Source organism: Otolemur garnettii, unplaced genomic scaffold (assembly GCF_000181295.1).
Source record: "Otolemur garnettii isolate 467f Iridium unplaced genomic scaffold, OtoGar3 scaffold00037, whole genome shotgun sequence".
Classification (NCBI taxonomy): domain Eukaryota; kingdom Metazoa; phylum Chordata; class Mammalia; order Primates; family Galagidae; genus Otolemur; species Otolemur garnettii.
Window position 1 is genome coordinate 13,107,546 of NW_003852432.1, and position 6,619 is coordinate 13,114,164.

Consider the following 6,619-nt stretch of genomic DNA (forward strand, 5'->3'; position numbering starts at 1 on the left):
ATTTATGATCGAAAACAAAGCTATAATTTAAAATCCTTAAAAGCTAGGTATAGAAATAAACTTCCTGTAACTGATAAAGAACATGAACAAGAACAAAAAAAAATCCATTGCAAACATCACGAGTTATTATTTAAAACTTCCCTTTAGAAAAATCTGTCCTACTTCTACATGCCAGCAACAAACTATAAAGTTTAGAAGTAGCACCATTTAAAATAGTAACAAAAATACCAACCTTCTAGGAATAAATTTAACAAAAATGTCAAGACATCTAGTGACTAAACCACAGAACATTTTGAGCAAAAGTGAAGGAAATCGAAATTAATGAAATCACATGAATTTTCATGATTGAAAGACTTACAATTAATTATGAAGGATTCAATATTTCCCAAGCTGGTGTACAGATTCAACTTAGTTCCAATAAAAATCCTGACAAATTTTTTGTATGTTGAAAAGATGATTTTAAAATTTTAAGATAACCGAGAAGGCCAAAGGTAGCCAAAACAATTTCAAATAGCAATAAAAATAACAAACTAAGGAAGTGGGAAGCCTCATAATACCAAAAATGAAGACTTGTGAAGGTTCATTAAGAGCAGTAGGATGAAATTGGACCCCACTCACCACACACAAAAATTAACTCAAGATGGATTAAAAATTGCAATGTAATAACTGACATCATAAAAACCCTAAAAGAAAATGTAGAAAAACTCTTGTAGATATTAGCCTAGCCAAAGAATTTAAGACTAAACCTCAAAAGCAAATGTAACAAAAAACAATAATAAATGAATGTGACTTAATTAAATTAAAACATTTCTGAATAGCTAAGGAAATAATCAACAGTATAAATAGACAACTTACAAAATGGGAGAAAAGACATCCAAGAAAGTATTACTATCCAGAATCTGCAAGGAACTTGAACAAATCAGCAAGAAAACAAAACAAAACAAATATATTTTTTGTATTTATATTGCTGTTTACAGCAAACATGTAAAAAGGTGCTAAACATCACTAATCATCAGGGAAATGCAGTTTAAAACCACAATAAGATACCACCTTCCCCTTATCAGAATGGCCATTATTATTATTCCTTTTTTTTTTTTTTTTTGGCAGGCGTTTTTATTTATTTATTTATTTGTTTGGCTGGGGCTGGGTTTGAACCCACCACCTCCAGTATAGGGCCAGTGCCCTACTCCTTTGAGCCAGAGGTGCTGCCCAAGAATGGCCATTATTTAAAAAGTCAAAAAGCCATAGTTGTAGGCATGGATGCAGTGAAAAGAAAATGCTCATACCCTGTAGTTAGCCACATAAACTAGTACGACCTTTATACAAAACTGCATGAAGATTCCTCAAAGAACCAAAAGTAAACCTACTATTGAATCCAGCAATCCCTCTCCCACAAAGGAAAAAAAGTCATTATATCAAAAAGACACAAGCACTCATATATTTATTGCGACACAAGTCACAATTTCAAAGATATAGAATCAACTTAAGAGCCCATAAATTGATGAGTGGATGAAGAAAACCTGGTATACATACAGCAGGGAGTACCACTTAGCCAGAAAAAAAAGAATGAAGTAAGGTCTTTTGCAGCAACTTGGATGAAACCAGAAGCCGTTATCCTAAGTGAAGTGTCACAGGAACAGGAAAGCAAATGCCAGGCATCGTCACTCATAACTGGGAGCTAAACAGTGTGTGTGCATAATCCAGTGGGGTGGTGTAATGGACTTTGTTGACTTAGAAGGGGGGAGGATTCAAAAATTATCTACCAGGTACACCAGAAGTCCTGACTTCACCACTATACGGTTCATCAGTGTCCCCCAAAATATACTTGCTCACCCTAAAAGTATTGGATTTCTTTTTTAATTTTCTTTTCTTTTTTAAGACAGAGTCTCACTGTTTCACCCTGGGTATAGTGCCATGGCATCACAGCTCACGGCAACCTCAAATTCTTGGGCTCAAGCAATCTCTTGACTCAGCCTCCCAAGAAGCTGGGACTATATGTGCCTGACACAATTCCTAGCTTGCTTGCTTGCTTTCCTTCTTTCTTTCTTTCTTTCTTTTTTTTTTTTAATACATGGGTCTTGCTCTTGCTCAGGACGGTCTACAACAGTGCCCTCAAGCAATCCACCTGCCTTGGCCTCCAAGAATGCTAGAATTACAGGCATGAACCACCACACCTGGCCCTTTCAGAATTTTTAAAAAGGTAATATAATGAAGGCACAAACTTTGACAAATAGACTATGTGACAGAATATATAGGCTCTACTAAGAGACCCATCCCTACATAGTCACTAATCTTATACTACAGTTCAGAAAGAGAAAGAATGGTGTTTCTTTGAAGAGTTCTGTGTATTTGGATACTCACATGGAGAAAAAAAGAAATCTTAATTAATCCCCCGCTCTTATCGTGCCCTAAAAGAAATTAAAATTGAGTTTTTTCTCTTCAAATTTGAAAAGCAGGACAATGAAATTTCTAGAAGGCAACATAAGAGCTTAATCTTTCTCAACTTGACAAAAAGATGTCTTAAACTGCATACACACACAAAATCCTCTAGTCATAGGCACAAAATTGATAAACTAGACAATATTAAAGTGAACAATTTTGACTTATCAAAAGAAACTGTCACAAGAAGAGAAACGTGAGCCATGAATCAGGGAAAAGTGATAGGCGATACCGATATTCAACCAAAGACTCAAACCTAGACTAAAAAGAACAAATGTAACTCTCACACATCATGCATGGTGGAGTAAACTAGGACGTACAACCACTCGGGAAAGTTGTTTAGTACCATCTACTTAAACTTGACGTTCACTGGAATGCGTTGAATTTCACTCCAAGTACCCCAAAGATATGGGTATCTGTATACAAAGTATTCACTCCAAACACCCAAAAGATATGGGTATTTGTCTGCAAACATGTGTAAAAATTATTTCCAGAGTAAGATAATTTGTAGTAGCCAAAAGTAGGAAACAATCTAAGAAGTCAGCACTATTAGAACGGATAAATTGTGGTTCTGCACAGTAAGACAGTGAATGATAGATGGCAGTGAACATGAGCAACTATACTTTAAAAATAAGAATCCTGCCTTTAATCTAATCCTAGATTTGATTAAATACTGTATGATATTAATATATATATTTCAGCAATAAAACAATCTTGGTAATGTTTAGTGTGCTTAGTAACACTTAGCATTCATGTTTTCACATCATAGTGTAAGAGTTCATGTCCTTTCATTAAGAATTTTATATCATGGATGTCTCACAGACACTTGCCTCACTGGAGGCATCCATAAAACTTGTAAGTACAGTTAACTTTGATTCTTTGAGTGAGGTTTGATTTTGAAACCTTTCCAATCCAATTTTTCTGCCACCCACATACACCCCAGTTCTCATGTATTTGGGGTGGGAAATTGATTGGATTACTTGTAATTATCCTACAGTTTAAAAGAGAAAAACATAAATATGGACTCACCTGATGAATTTATCATCTATTTTAGGTTATGTGAACTAAAGTGTTTTGTTTATTTTTGTTACTTCTGGAAGCATTCTCCAGGATGAAGTCCTAGCTGCTTCTTGCATGTCTTAAAGTTGAAAATGGTTTCTCTCCTTCCACCTTTCTCATTTCTTCTGAAAACCCTGCAGTCCTTTGTTGATTTTTTTATAATGAAAAAATGCATTATAAAATGCATCTTCCCATTTAGACTTCCCTCAGTGTCAGAAGATGATGGTCTTCCCCTCTTTCTCAAAGTTCTGTTCCTCAGTGCTCACAATCTGAATGATGAGATTTCTCTTCTAAGAAGTGTGTCTGACCTTTTGCTCTAATGTCCTTCTTATCTAAGGAGTACATGTACCTGTTCACACCTACAACTTCCATCAGCAAAAAAAATAATTTTTTCCACCTTTTGTAGAGCCTCCTTGTAAATCTGTAACATCCACAATACTGACCAGTTCTGTTCACTCCTCTCATAAACTTTATGTATTCTAAAATTGTTGTAACCCCACCCGTTCCCATGCCCGCCTCCCCAGGGTGGCAGAGAACGTGCTTCTCACCCTGTTCCCAGGCCCCCTATTTCCCCCTAGGGTTGCCAGGGACAGAACTGTAACCATTGTTATCCAAACTGTGACTATTGCCATCTGAACTGTAACCATTGCTACTGTAACCACTGCCATCCAAGCTGTAACCACTGATACCAAAAACCCTAAACCCAAACTGTAACCCTGCCGACGGTGCCCTGCCAATAGCAACGTTCCTTATACACAAAAAAAGGGTACAAAAGATTAAAAAACCCTACACTTCAGGGCCGCTTATCTTAGGACAAGGGTCCTCTGCGCAGGTGTGAATAAATCACCAATTATTTACATCAGTGTGGGTCCAAGTCCATTAGGTCACTTCAAAATAACTATTTATTTGTCAAATTGAACAGACTGTTTCCTCCTCTAACCACTGATCAACAGTGTTTGAGGGCCACAGAATGTACTCGGCATTGTCACTCCCCTCTCAGCATGGGAGGAGAGGCACATCATCTCCATATCACATTGATAGGCACAGTGTGAATGTGCCTCAAAGTTCTTTTTCAGATCATTTGAAAAATCTTTCCTAGAAGCAATCACTGTTGCTGTTATATCTATTTTCACTTTATGCAATTCCTGAACAAGTTGAGGGCTTGTGTAGAAACTGTCAGATGTGATGGAAACACTCTTAAGTGTTGGGGGCGCCTAACGCAGCCACAAACAAACCCTTTCTCCTCCTAGGACAAAGGCAAAGGATCTGGCTAGCCCAGGCCCAGAGAAGTTCATGGCAAAAGAGCCTGACAAGCAAGCAGTGGAATTCCACCCACCTCCTACCACCACTTATAAAAGTGGTCTCTAACTGCCCTGGGCACAGACACCATCTTTGCACTACTCAGGTGGATCACCCTCCCCCTTGAATAAACCTGGCCTAAATATCTCCTCTAGGGCCTCATCTCTGGGAACCCCCATTTATACCTTTCAGTATGTGCTTGCAAAACATGTGCCAAATTAATCACTATTCAAGATATTAATGGCAAATTGGGACAGACAAGACTTTCTGTTGTCTTGCTATCACAGGGGATATGAGAAAACACATAGCCATTTTCTGAATCAAGCAAGCAAAAAATCTGTAGGCCCTACTTTGCAGGCTTCTTCAGATTATATTACTTGAATTGAATCCCCACTTTAAACAAACGAAACAAAACAAAAAAATAACCAGGCAGACATCTTCGAACTTTGGAGCAGGAATAGGAAAATCATTATGTCAGATAAGGTCTGACATAGTATCAGAAAGCCTTATTAATTTTAATTTAAATAATTTTTGTGATAATTTTTTCTACAATGTGCATTTCAGAAATATAAATAATTTGAAAAATATGTAACTTTCTTATTCTTTTTCCTTATGTAGGAAGCTAGATTCTCACTTCCACTTGGTGACCAGATCACCATGTGCCGCTACATGAGGCAAAGAAGAGAAAAATCACAAAAATCATTTACAAAAGGTCGTGTTTAGATAAAATTGAGCAAGATGATGCTTTTGGACAATCCATTTACATTTACAGTGTGCAGAGGTCATAAGATTGCTTTAAGTACCCAGGCTTTCCCAATTTTTCATCTGAAGAAAAAACCAGCATATTCACCCGTGATTTAATGCAAGTAGAACACTCAAGCATCTGCAGGGCACCAGTCTGCCGGGTGGAGAAGAGAATGTGTGGGGAGCCAATGGATTTTCTTCTATTATCAAAATGTTTCCTTCTATGACTTTCTTTTAGTTCTAGACTTAATAGTCTCAAATTGCTCATTAATAACCCAATCCTGTTTTACTTCTGTTTGTGATTCCCATACCATTAAACATTTCTTAAACTCCTCTTGCCTCTTTGCTGTTTTACAAATGCATGCTTCCCCTCTGGTCCAGTTCAAACCACCTTTCTGCTTTGCCACCTTGAGCCTCTTGGTCTTCTAAAATGCCTGCAGAAAGGATTCCATCTCCAGGTCAGTGCCCAGAGGCAGTAAAGGTAGTAAATGGACTTTCTCTCTCTTGAGTTTCTTTAAGATTGAAGAAATCCTTTCCCAGGAACACCAGCCCTACTCCCCACCCTCAATGTGGCCTCCTGCTTCTTTGACCCAAATCGCCTTGTATGGGCATATCTCAATGAATCAGTGAAACCGACCAGGCTCCAGGGCCGTGACGTTTGTCATGCTCCCTGAAAAGTTTGGCCAGGGGGAGGAATGTGGATAGATGCCTGAACAAATGTGGTTCATTTAGGAAGGAGGAGGGGCCGTGAACACAAAATCAACTGGGTCTATTGCACCTCCCAAGCAGGTAATAGATAGATCCTTGTTATGCACCGTATCTGTCTTTGTGCTAGTTTGTCATGGCCAGCCTGTCACCATCCCCTAGCAGCGACAGCCTTGCTACATCTACTACACACCAATGTAATCAGCATTCATACCTAGGTGCTGAATTGAATGGCAAGTGACTATTTTTCATTACACTTCTCAGGAGTGGCAACTGAGTCTTTCCAGAGTTAATTAACCTACACAAGCCCATGAAGGGCCAGCAATAGACTTAATATCAAGAATGCGCCTCCTGACACCTCTTCTTCTGATCT